The sequence below is a fragment of the Mesoplodon mirus genome (genome assembly GCF_964341445.2).
Source record: "Mesoplodon mirus genome assembly, chromosome: 15".
NCBI lineage: Eukaryota > Metazoa > Chordata > Mammalia > Artiodactyla > Ziphiidae > Mesoplodon > Mesoplodon mirus.
The window spans coordinates 6,762,407-6,776,292 of NC_138991.1; positions in this window are offsets into that span (position 1 = coordinate 6,762,407).

The following is a 13,886-nucleotide window of genomic DNA, read 5'->3' on the forward strand; positions in this document are numbered from 1 at the left end:
TGAAGCTTTTCCTGACCACCTGTAACTTCTGTCCTGCCAGGTACCAACTGTGCTCTCTACAGAAGAGGGAGGAAACTTAGGGAGGTTGAAATTCAGCCCACACTCTACCTTTTATGAACTCCTGATGGAGGAGGAAGAGACCTCTTTTTCTAATTGATCCACCTAGAAGGGGGTACCTTTCCATGATTCAAAGATGGTCTTTGTGCTGAACACCCTAACAGTGGGATGAAAATACTGCCAGGTTATATTATGAAGGCATACGCAACAAAAAAGCCTCACACCTCCATGAAACTAAGATAAACCTGAAATTCCCTCCTGATGGCTCCCCTGGAAAACCATTTCTTCTCTGAGGCTTCCTGGGGTCTCTCTCTTAAATATAAGTTTGCCAGGAATATCATGGCTTGAGAATAAATATTTCCCAAGCAGCTTTGGTAGACTTTTCCAAATCTGCACTACTCTTAAAAAAACAAATTCATTGAATAAGTCTTTGTGCAACATTTGAAGCTTGGCATTAACATTTTTGTTTATGCATAATTTATAGCAACGCAAGTGTTTAAATATCCCAGTGTACACCAGTGTTGGAGAGTGGGATGCCCCTTTGATTATTGAGACTCAACCTGAGACTGAAAGAACTATTAAGACTGAAATTCAGTGCCGGCCTGGAATGATGCTACTAAAATTGAAAGATAATTTCCTAGTCTGTCAGATTCACCATCACTACTAAATTTCCTCCCAATGAAAAAAGGTGTAATTCTGAAGCCCAGCCGACTGGAGACTTACGATTGCCCAGGAAAACCAGATCTGGAGCCCATGTGGCCCCAATCCCCCTAAACTGATTACCTTGGTGCCTTTTAAGGTTTTGGCACTAATTTAATTGACTGCTGTGTACAACCCCAGGAAAGGGGATATGAATCCATTCAAATCCTCACTGTTAAATAAAACCCTTGAGGAAATTACTGGCAACTGAGGGGTTTGCAGAACAAGGATCACCAACAAAGACCTCATTCAAAGTAGTTGCACCCCATTCCCTTGATAAAATGAGTACTTTTTTAGCTTCCCCACTGGGTAGCCCAGTTATCACATTTGGCCATAAAACACACAGTCATTTTTTTATGTTTCATTGCAAAACCATGTTTTGCAGCAGTCAGATCTGTAACGCATTCATATGTGGCTGCCTTTATTGGATTCAATCAATGCCATCGATTTCCCTTTAAATGCAAAGATTGCACAGTTCAGTTTTAATTGTGGATCTGGTTGCAAGGGCTGTCTCTTGGAGCCAGGCAGTTGTGTTTTTCCCCTAATAGGTCACCTTTTACTGATGAACATTGGCTGGGTTGGACCTTCCTTGGTTGGCATTTCCCCCTTAATGTCAGGCACGGAGGCAAGGGAGAAGGTGCACACAAGTGGCTGACTGAGGGAGGCAGTTTTGCAAGGCTCTAATATCTGGGTTAGGTGTTGTGTTATGTCTTAATAAAGGACTTAAAGGTTAAGCTAAAGTGCCCTGGGGAATCTTTTTTTATATATATATCTTTATTGGAGTATAGTTGCTTTACAATGTTGTGTTAGTTTCTGTTGTACAACAAAGTGAATCAGCTGTAAGTATACATATATCCCCATATCCCCTCCCTCTTGCGTCTCCCTCCCACCCTCCCTATCCCACCCATCTAGGTCGTCACAAAGCATCGAGCTGATCTCCCTGTGCTATGGAGCAGCTTCACCCTAGCCATCCATTTTACATTTGGTAGTATATATATGTCCATGCCACTCTCTCACTTTGTCCCAGCTTCCCCTTCCCCTGCTGTGTCCTCAAGTCTGTTCTCTATGTCTGTGTCTTTATTCCTGCCCTGCCACTAGGTTCATCAGTACTGATTTTTTAGATTCCATATATGTGTATTAGCATACGGTATTTGTTTTTCTCTTTCTGACTTACTTCACTCTGTATGATAGACTCTAGGTCCATCCACCTCATTACAAATAACTCAATTTCATTCCTTTTTATGGCTGAGTAATATTCCATTGTATATATGTGCCACATCTTCTTTGTGCATTCACCTGTTGATGGACATTTAGGTTGCTTCCATGTCCTGGCAGTTGTAAATAGAGCTGCAATGAACATTGTGGTACATGACTCTTTCTGAATTATGGTTTTCTCAGGGTATATGTCCAGTAGTGGCATTCCTGGGTCATATGGTAGCTCTATTTTTAGTTTTTGAAGGAACCGCCATACTGTTCTCCATAGTGGCTGTATCAATTTACATTCCCACCAATAGTGCAAGAGGGTTCCCTTTGCTCCAGCATTTATTGTTTGTAGATTTTTTGATGATGGCCATTCTGACTGGTGTGAGTTGATACCTCATTGTAGTTTTGATTTTCATTTCCCTAATGATCAGTGATGTTGAGCATCTTTTCATGTTTGTTGGCAATCTGTATGTCTTCTTTGGAGAAATGTCTATTTAGGTCTTCTGCCCATTTTTGGATTGGGTTGTTTGGTTTTTTTTTTTTTTTGATATTGAGCTGCGTGAGCTGCTTGTAAATTTTGGAGATGAATCCTTTGTCAGTTGCTTCATTTGCAAATATTTTCTCCCATTCTGAGAGTTGTCTTTTCGTCTTGTTTATGGTTTCCTTTGCTGTGCAAAAGCTTTTAAGTTTCATTAGGTCCCATTTGTTTTTTTTTTATTTTATTTCCATTTCTTTAGGAGGTGGGTCAAAAAAGATCTTGCTGTGATTTATGTCAAAGAGTGAAGGAGGCAAAAGACCTGTATGCAGAAAACTATAAGACACTGATGAAAGAAATCAAAGATGATACAAACATATGGAAAGGTATACCATGTTCTTGGATTGGAAGAATCAATATTGTGAAAATGACTATACTACCCAAAGCAATCTACAGATTCAGTGCAATCCCTATCAAATTACCAATGGCATTTTTCACAGAACTAGAACAAAAAATTTTATAATTCATATGGAAACACAAAAGACCCTGAATAACCAAAGCAATCTTGAGAAAGTAAAACAGAGCTGGAGGAATCAGGCTCCCTGACTTCAGACTATACTACAAAGCTAGAGTAATCAAGTACAGTATGGTACTGGCACAAAAAACAGAAATATAGATCAATGGAACAGGATAGAGAGCCCAGAGATAAACCCACGCACCTATGGTCACCTTATCTTTGACAAAGAAAGCAAGAATATACAAAGGAGAAAAGGCAGCCTCTTTAATAAGTGGAGCTGGGAAAACTGGACAGCTATATGTAAAAGAATGAAATTAGAACACTTCCTAACACCATACACAAAAATAAACTCAAAATGGATTAAAGAGCTAGATGTAAGGCCAGACACTATAAAGCTCTTAGAGGAAAACATAAGCTGAACACTCTTTGAGGAATCATTTTAAAAGGGTGTAATGAGTTTGTAATATAAAACCACCTGTCTTAGGGGAAGGGGTACCCTGGGGCCATTAATGTTTTCAGCTCATTGATAGAGGCCCCCTCCCGCCTCAGAGCCTTTCCTCATAGTTCACCCATGCGTTGCTTTATTTGGGTCTATTCACTCACTGACTTACTGATTCATTGACCTAAAGCCGGAACCAAGTGAGCTAAATACTGGCTTGTTAGCTGTGTGACCTTGGTCACGTCTCCTTATCTGTATTCCTCATGGATCAATCAGGAATGATACTAAGTACCTCCCGGGGCTTTACCTGGGTTAATTAAAAGAATGCATGTGAAAGCTTGGGCTGATGCCTCATAATAGGGAGGACATACTAAATATTAGTTATTATTATTTTTATTTTTTAATATTAAATCTTGTCTTCTTGGTCAGTACATTAGTCCTTATACCTTACATTTTTATGTAGAAGCCATATTCTTTTTTTCTAAACTTTTTATTTTATATTGGAGTGTAGTTGATTAACAACATTGTGTTAGTTTCAGGTGTACAGCAAAGTGATTCAGTTTTATTTATTTATTTATATTATTTAATTATTTGGCCACGCTCTGTGGCATGCGGGATCTTAGTTCCCCAACCAGGGATCGAACCCGTGCCCCCTGCATTGGGGGTGCAGAGTCTTAATCCCTGAACCACCAAGGAAGTCCCAGTTATTATTATTATAGGGTGTCAGGGCAAAGGGGAGCAGTGACCTATGTAGGTTCCATCCCCAAGTAGCCATGCTTGGTGGATCCTGTGTCTCAGGCACAATTCTGTGTATTTTACAAAATAAGCATTTCTTTAACTCTCAGATCAATCCCACAAGGGAGGCACAGTTATTATTGTCCCATTTTATGGATGATGAAACTGATGGGAATATTGTCTGCAAAGGTACAGAGCTGGGCACTATCCTAGGAGATCTCCCAGGAGAGGGAAGGTCGGGATGATGGGAAGGCAGGACTAAAGTGTGTGTAATGGCAGGTGAAGTCTGAGAAGAGAGGTGGGTCCTGGGTGGGGGGCAAGAACATGGTTTCATCCTGTAGGACATCAGAGACCTTCAGTAAGGAAGGATCCTGATTTGTTATTCAGGAAAATAACTCAGGCAGCAAGAGTGCCTGAAAGAAAGCTAGGATTTACCAGGGGTCGGCAAACTTTTTCTGTAAAGGGTCAGACAGTAACCATTTTAAGCTTTGTGGGCCATCCAGGCAATGTCTCAATTATTTACTTCTGCTGTTGTAGCACAAAAGCGACCACAGACAATGATAAATGAATGGGCCTGCTGGTGTTCCAATAAAACTTTATTTACAAAAGCAGGCAGTGGGTTAGATTTGGTCAGTGAGCCATAGTTTGCTAACCCTTAGTATTCCAATAGAATATTTAAGCATGATGATTAATTATGGTAATTAGTTTGTTCTGAAACAGAAAAGGGAAACAAAAGATTTAAAGTTGTCCTTTATTCTTTACTCTTAGCAGAGATGCATTCATAAACTAAGTCTTGGGATCTCACAACTCTGAATTAAATAATAATATTTGGTAGGGCTGACTCTTGACAAAATTGCCAAGATGTTGGAATAATCTCTGTCATTTTTCTTTTTCTGCACCATCTCTCCCAATTTCTAGGTCTTCAGCACTCTGGAATTTCCCTCGGTTTGGGGTAGCTGAGTTACACAGGGCAGTGGATCTCTGAGTTTCTATAGAGGAGAGAGGAGGGAGGAAGAGGTCCCCTCAAAAAGGGCTTGAGGTGACTTGTCTTGAAGTTACTTCCATATAGCGAGCATGTTATTTTATTTATAGTATAAGCATGAGGAGACTTCAGAGGGCCTTTTGATAAAGATTCTGACTGATAAAGGAATATTAATGATATGGCAGATGTCAAGGGCTACGTGGGAGTACAGCTCTCCCCTTTGTGCAGGCTAACAGGGGGCCTGCCACAGTGTTTGGATGTTGTTGAAGACGCAAGACTCTTGGGTCAGAGACAAAGGGCAGCTTACCACTCACAGCCATGGCGATAGCCCGAGTACCAGCATTTGAGCTGGTTCCCGGAGCTCTGATTCCCACAGCGTAAGACAAGAAGGGCTGGGTGATGTCTGCACATGTATCCACTTGTGGGTTGTGTTACAAGAGAGGAATCCCTAATTTAGGGAACCCCAAATCTTTTATAATGGGCAATATCTACCCTCTGCCCCAGAGAGAAACATTATCTTTATTATTATGGACAGTAAACAGATCTTCCCATTGCTCCCTAAGGTGACATCCTGTCTATCTTCCAAGGCTGTTTGTTGCACAAAATTCATGAAAGAATAGCCTGTTGCAAAGGCAGGCAGTGCCTCTGCTCATAAGCCAGGAAGAAATGCAAGAGACTCCTGGATAATTGTCTCCCAACAGCAGGGTTCCTATTTTGCATTTTAATTAGGTTCAAAACAGAAAGCGGAAAGAACTCTGCTGTAACGATAGTATTTTCAGCAGCAGTGAACAAGCAGGCCATGCGCTCCTTTGAAGAACATCCCTGGAGCCCTGGCATAAGCCCCCTTCATGTTTGCTTTGTCTGCTTTGACCTCCGGCTGACTGTCTAGGGTCTGTCTGCCAGCTTTGGTGGTTAGAATTATTTTTATCGTGTTGAGGGCTGTTTTCACACATCCGAAGTTTGGAGAGAGACCTTTGTTGTAAACACACTTGATAAATGATCCCCAAACATGCCAAAGAGTTCCAACCAAGAATGAATCACTTTTGAAGAATGCTCCTGTAAAATATTTTGGGAAAATAGCCTTTCTTTTCGGAACTGGGTGTTAAACCATTGCAGAGTTATCATGAGTGCTTGGGACCCTTGAGTGGACATAAGACAGTTGGACTGTTTTGTGGTCACCACGATCTCTGCAGTTCTAGTGGCACGGACTGTACTCTTTTATCAAGAGCCATTAACAAATCATGATTTGTGCTTGAGTATAAAAGAGAAAATGAAATGAAATCAGTTTTTTTCTTTTCTTTTGGGAAGGTGAGATTCTCTTCAAGTCAGGGGAGTTCTCGCTTGAAATGTTAACAGATTCCTGAGTTGGAAACAAGCTAGGTTTGGATACTTGAAGGCACAGAATGAATTTAGTTATTTTTATATCTTCGTTGCGTATGCCAGGCATAGGTATATTTATTGGTATATCGAAGATGCTCAATAAATGGTTGCTACAGTAGATGGATTCTTGTTTGGCAGCAAACAAACATATATTAAGTTCCTAGCAAGTGCAGGCCACCAGGAGCATGGTGTTTTGGGGACATCACTTCTGATGTGTATTCATGGAAGCTGTTCAACTAATTAGGAGTTTAGATCTATTGATCCTGTTGATCTTTTTACTCTTGTCCTGGCAGTGCACTCTGTGTTTTGATTGTATGAGGTCCTGAAATCCTCATAAGAGTCCTAGGGGGGTGGTACTACCAGTATGGATATTTTATAGATGGAAAACTGGGGTCAATAGGGTTAATCGCTGACCAGGTTGCCACAACTAGTTAGTGGTGAAGGCTGGATTTAAACAACACAGGCTGCCTCCATAGTTATCCTGCTTCCCTAGAACTCAAGTTTTTACTTCAGTGCTAAAACATGCTGTATAAAGGATGCACCAGGTATCCTATGTCTCCCTTGAAAATGGAACAATAGTAAAAGAAGTAGATTTTATCTTAATAGATCCCAACTGTCTTCAGGGTTATTGGAATTGTCCCAGTTATGGTGGCTGAAGGCATACACTTCCTTTGTGAGAGGCTTGTTTTAAAATATAGAAAATTTGAGACATAGTAAAGGTCAACAGATCAGGAGATGATTGCCACTGAAAAGACAGTTTGTTACTTACAGTTCCCAGGAAGGGGAGGGCCACACCATGCCTTGGGGGACCACACTGGGAAGCCTGGGGCTGATCAGAGGCAGAAAGAGAAAGGGAAGCTGTGGCCTTTACTGTGGTCTCTAAGGGAAGACCAGGCCAGGCAGGATAAACAAGTTAGGACTGGCTAGTTTGAGTAATTTCAGCAGACTTTGGAGGCATAGGGGCTGTCCCTAGTTGTCTAGTACCTGGCCCTGGGGTGATTAGGACAGGGGGATAGTGGCCTGGAATGTGAGAGCCTGATAAGGGAGGGGGTTAGAAACTCCAGATTGGTTGGATTGCATTTGAAAGATGCCCTGGTGGGTGATGGTGAGGGAAGCAGGAGGCCAAGACAAGGTGACTCAGGCCTATTGTAGGACCAGAACAAGGTGTGTCCAACGACTGCATGTAGGGCAGATGTTCAAGCCTCAAGTTTACAAGAGGCAGAAGTATGGTTAATACAGTCCTTAAGAAGAGATGTGTAGTGTGGTAAAAGAGTGGGGTGAGTGTACAATGAGAAAACATAGAAGAACAGGGTCATGGACTTGCCTCTTCTACCGGTTTATTTGTAGGACTGTATGCAAGTACTTTTATTTTGCTTTACCAACACTCAATCTCTCCACTTGTAAAGTCAGGACCTTTTACTAAATCAGTATTTCTGAAGATATGAGACACATCGTCAGTGTTACATTAGATGACTTCAGGCAGGACAGAAACAGGGCATCAAATTAACATTAAATCACAAAAGGTTATTTACTTTCCCTTTGCTTTCAGTCTTTCTAATTGCCCCAAAGAGAAAGTCTCAATTTGGTGCTATTATGCCCTTAACCCCTCCCTAACTGTTGCTACTTTCATTTCAACCAAAAGTGGATCTCTGGCTCCTTAGACACTTTGGCAGGCATTTCAACCTGGTTCTTGGTTGCAAATAACAGAAGCCACTTAGGAAAATAAATTGAGTAGAAGGTGAGAGCACAAGGCCAGAAAATGTTCATTACTAACAGGATGAATAGGTATTTGGATCCAAGGTATAACTCAGATATAGGGAAATTCATATCATCATAAGAGACATCCCCAAACCCAGTGTATTAGTTTCCTAGGGCTGCTGTAACAAATAACCACAAACCTGGTGGCTTAAAACAATAGAATTTATTCTCTCATAGTTGGAGGCTAGAAGTCTGAAATCAAGGCACCAGCAGGGTCACACTCCCTCCCAAGCCTCTAGGGAAGGATTCTTTCTTGCCTCTTCCAGCTTCTAGTGGTCCCTGACAGTCCTTGGTTTGTCAATGCACCACTTCAATCTCTGTCTCCGCCTTCACATCATCTTTTCCTCTGTGTGTTTCTGTGTTCTTCTCTCTTCTTATAAGGACACCCATCATTGGCTTTAAAAGCTCACCCCACATCCAGGATCTCTTCCTGGAGATCCTTAATGAATTACATCTGCAAGGCCATATTCCCAAATAATGTTACATTCTGAGGTTCCAAGTGGACCTGAATTTTGGGGAGATACTTTTCAACCCACTATATCAACAACCAAAGGAAATCTGAGAAATCTGAGAAATTACATGAGAAAGTGTCATGGGAGTTGGCTGCGTGGGCACTGTGCATGGTGTTTTGCAGTATACCAGCCACCCCTGCATGGGCCCCTCCATGGGAATTCATTACAACTAGCCCTTTGTCCTTAATTCTTTTCTTTTAAGTTTCAAAGTCATGAGCCAGAGTATCTGATTGGCTAAGTCTAAGTGATTTGCCGGGAGATGAGGAGAGAGCTATGAATCCTTTTTCAGCATCCATCTCGGAAGTCAAGACCCTGCAGTTTGGACTTCCCCATAAAGGAAGGACATTCAGAGGCTCTGAATTTCATACATTCAGAGTATGAAAAAAATGACAAATGTCTACTGTGCAACAGCTAAATTCAATGCCTCTCTCCCCATTAACTCTCTTTTTACAGTTGTATTCTATTTATAACAAGTGATACTATTTTTTCACTTATAGCAGTATGACTTTGTAAATTAACTTTATTTAGGTAAAAAAAACACTGTTGATTTACGAAGGGATGAGAAATTAATGACAGTATACAGGCGTTATATTGCTATGGATGGCTACGTAGTGGTACCTAGATATGGTAAGAATCATAAATGTAGGAGATAGATGTCCAAAATCCATGCTGAACTGGAGTATTTCCAGACCCTGCAATTCTTTGCACTCATAGCTATTTGTTTAGAAAGACTTAGGTATCATGAGCCTTGGGCACTATATATCTATAATTTAGGGCATCACAAAGAACTGAGAACAGACAATTCATAAGCTTCAGAGATTTTAGCAAAGCACTGCAGTTCCCGTGTGTTTTAGGTGAGTTTTCCAGCCTGTGCTGTTTTAATATACCCTGTATTTGGAGCTGGCTTCTATATCTCCAATAACCTACTGGGCATTTTCAACTGTATATCCCACTGTTACCTTAAATTTAGCAGGTAGAGAAACAACTTCATCATCATGTCATCCCCCCTGCCCAGCCCCAGCCTGTGTCTCCTCTTGACTTCCCAGGTGTACTTCCCTGATGTACACCTGCAGCTCCTGCAGCCTTGGAGGATTTCCAAAATGCTCATCTCCATCACCTCCTAAAGGTATCCAGTCACTGCATTTTAGTGAATTCCCCCTCGGAGGGTGTCTTGTATCTCTCTTTCCTTCCCACTGTTACCATTGTTTTCTAGGCTTTCACCTGCTCTTGTCCTCTAGCTGGGGTCTCCAACCCTCCCTTCCCACAACTCCAAAGTACATCTTTAGCTTAGTTACAGCTGTCTCTTGTTTCTTCATCATCAGCAGTGCCAAGAAGTGGCTGGGGTGAAATTTAGCCCCTTCTGTAATTTCCAATGGTCCTACAAGCCCAGGGAAGCAAATAGTCTGAGTCACAACACTGTGCTTGCCGTGTAGACACAGCTTCAGTCCAGTTCTCTTACACAACCTTTCAAACAGACTGCCACTCTCCCAGTTTACCTGTGTGGAGCCAGCTTGGCCCCTTATTATCCTTTGAGTACACAAAACTTAGGGCTTTCGCCCTCAATTCAAATTTTCTCCCTCTCTTCATTCTCAATTTTTTGATCTATACTCTTATTAATCACCAGAAGGTCTAGCATGAAAAGAACACTAGCCGTGAGCTCAGAATTGTTAAGCAATGTTCAAACTTTGCTCCTTCCCACATGAGTTCCTGGAGTGTGTTATTAAGGTAGAAAAATCTGAGTGGCTAAACATTTGCATTTCTTACTTATTTTCCCCCATTCTTTCCAAGTTAATTTGCATTAGGATACATCTGTTAAGCAAACATGCCCAAGACCTTTTACCAGTTATAGCCCTAGGTAAGCAAGGTAGGAATGGTGAGGAACATCTGTTTGCCCCTAGCTAGTAAGATTTCTGAGGTTTAGTGTGGGACACCAGCTGTCTTGCAAAGTCCTGATTTGTCACTGATTATGGAAAGATGCTAATGATCCAAAAATGACTAGACCTGGCAAGGACAAGGTGGGAGGGGAGTACCCTTTGGACAAAGGGCAGAGATGGTACCAGCCTGTTTCTCAGAAAAAGCTTCCCTCCCCCATCCCCATCCCCCATCTCATTCCAGTTCTGAGTTGACCTGGGAAATTACCCAAACCCCTTGGTATGGGAGGTAGTAGAGAGATAATAAAATGTCCTGCTATTTGGCAAGCAAACGGGCTCTTTATTTTTTACATTACTTCAGGATCGTAAGGCCATTGTTCTAGGTGGTTTTGAGTAGGTTTAACTAATTCTGACTTGTCTTAGGTTGGTATACATCCATTCTCCTCCACAGAGCTGTTTCTGAATGTTCCAGACCTTGTCAGTTCTCACGTCTCCAACTTATGTAACTTGACCCCTTTCATCCACAAGTAAACCATTTGTTTGGCCTCTCCCACCAGAAGTTCATCTGGTCAACTTAACATGACCAAAAGCATAAAACTTAATACTTAAATTGAACACTCAGGTGTCTACTGGCTTATGTCATTAGTTTTATCTTTTCACTGTGTAGATTCTCTGTCTTCAAATAGAGGACACCATCCTTAATGGCAAAGATTATGGCATTTAATTCCATGTCTCTTATAAAGTACCCCTCCTGCCACCGAACTCAAAGTGTTGGACACATAGCACAGAACTCCACAAGTGTGTTTCGTGTTTTTTTTTTTAACATCTTTATTGGAGTATAATTGCTTTGCAATGGTGTGTTGGTTTCTGCTTTATAACAAAGTGAATCAGTTATACATATACATTACAAATGTGTTTCTGATTTATTTATTCTGCAACTAATTGTTTGTGTCTCAACTGTGTGTCAGGCCTTGAGGTTGGCAGTGGGTGTACAGCCATATAGAAGACAGAGAAGATTCCTGCTCTCATGGAAGAGCTGGATAATGGGCAAGTAAACACGTGGATGGTAGAGTTCAAGTTTGGGATTGGTGCTATGAAGGAAATAAATTTTTTGCTCCAACAGTCTAGAGAGTTGGTCAAAGAAGGCTCTGTGTGGAGGTGATATTGAAGCCAAGACCTGAAGGGCACAAAGGAGTCAAGGATGCAAAAGTCCAGAAGAAAGGAAACGAGATGGGAAAGAGATTGTTTTCTAGGACATTATAGACGGTCCATGTGCTGATGGTAGGGGAGGGATGTATGGTAAGATTTGGGAGTTACTCGGGCTCTAGTCCTGCTGATGCATGAGGAGTTGGGGTTTTGATCTAAGTGTAATGGGAAGCCATTGGAGGATTAAAAGCAGGGGAGTAATATTGTGAAAAATAGGGGAGCGAGGATGACATGGGGGGGACAGGTGAGGAAGGCACTGCCACAGAACAGGTGAGAGGTGATGGTGGCTCCTATCAGGCTGGTGACTGTGCAGGTAAAGGAAAGTGGATGGATTTGGGAGAAACTTTGGAGGTCAAACCAATAGGGCTGATGAATGTGGAGAATGCGTAGGGGACAATGATTCCCATATTACTGCCTTCTGAATGTTGGGGTCACTTACTAAGGTGGAGGAAGCTAGTGGAGAGATTTAGGAGAGAGAAATCAGTTTTCACTTTGGACATGTTAAGTTGAAGATGCAGATGCGTCAACAAAGTAGAGATGTTGAGGGGATATTGGTCGTCAGGATCTAGAGCTCAGAAAAGGAGATCTGGACGAAAAATATGAATTTGTGTTGCCAAGAGATGGTATCTGAAAGCCACAAGAATGGGCAAAAGTCAACCAAGAGGATAGAATGAACTGCCATGTGGGTGTGAAGCCACTTATATGTCTGCAAACTGTTCCATGTACTTCAGGGCTACAGGAGCAGGGTCTGTGAGAGTCGAGGCTCATGTAGCACGCAGCAGGGATTATGAGGTAGACCTCTGCAGGCAGAGGCAGCTGAAAGCCTGTAGGTTGGGGTGATCGGGGGGAATCTGCAATTGTCCACATGGGACGAGTCCAGCAGAATCATATTTTGAATGCAACCCTCTATCTCCTAAGAATATTTCCACAATTAGTGTCACACTTCAAGGACTTTATGCAGACTGTGGATTTAAACTGGGTTAAGGTATTAGATAAAAAACAATAGAACTCATTGGTGTCATTGCGAAGAGTTTTTTTTTGAAGAGAAAAGAAAGTTGATGGTAACTTTCCCAACAATATGCAACGATTGTGCAAAGCTGTGTTTCATGCCGTAAGATCATTCAACTGAGTGATGATGCTTTGAGGGAAGAGAGCTGCACTGTGTATATGGGGCACAGCCGCTTACAAGCAAAATAAATAAATAAATAAGGAAAATGTAAAGGGGAGGATAAAGGAGAAATTCCATCGATCAGCTTGTTTCTCACCCTTCTGTTTATACCTCAGAAAGTGGTTGAATGTGTCTTTTTCCTATTTATTCCTGCTTATTTTAGCACCGAGTCGATCAAGCAGGTTACTTTTAGCTAAAAGCAATCTCTGGTTACTTTCAGTTGCCTTAAGTGTTTCCTTATTGTTAATTCATAATCACATAAGTAATTCATGACCAAATTTTCATTGTAAAAAATGAAAATGTAGTAAATATGTCTAGTTTCTTTTTTATTATTTGATATATGTTTTATTTATTTAAAAAATATTGGGCTTCCCTGGTGGCGCAGTGGTTGAGAGTCCGCCTGCCGATGCAGGGGACACGGGTTCGTGCCGCGGTCCGGGAAGATCCCACATGCCGTGGAGCGGCTGGGCCCGTGAGCCATGGCCGCTGAGCCTGCGCGTCCGGAGCCTGTGCTCCGCAACGGGAGAGGCCACAACAGTGAGAGGCCCGCGTACCGCAAAAAAAAAAGGAAAAAAAAGAAAAAAATTATTTATTTGGTTGCATTGAGTCTTAGTTGTGGCAGGTGGGCTCCTTAGTTGTGGCTCACAGGCTCCTTAGTTGCGGCTCGCTGGTTCCTTAGCTGTGGCATGCAGACTCTTCATTGTGGCATGCATGTGGGACCTAGTTCCTGGACCAGGGATTGAACCCGGGTGCCCTGCATTGGGAACTCGGAGTCTTAACTATTGCGCCACCAGGGAAGTCCCTAGTTTCTTTTTTGACCCCTGCACTCAATTCAGTACTTGAACCGTGGGTTTTATGTGTGTCCTTAAGCCATTTTTTCAAGT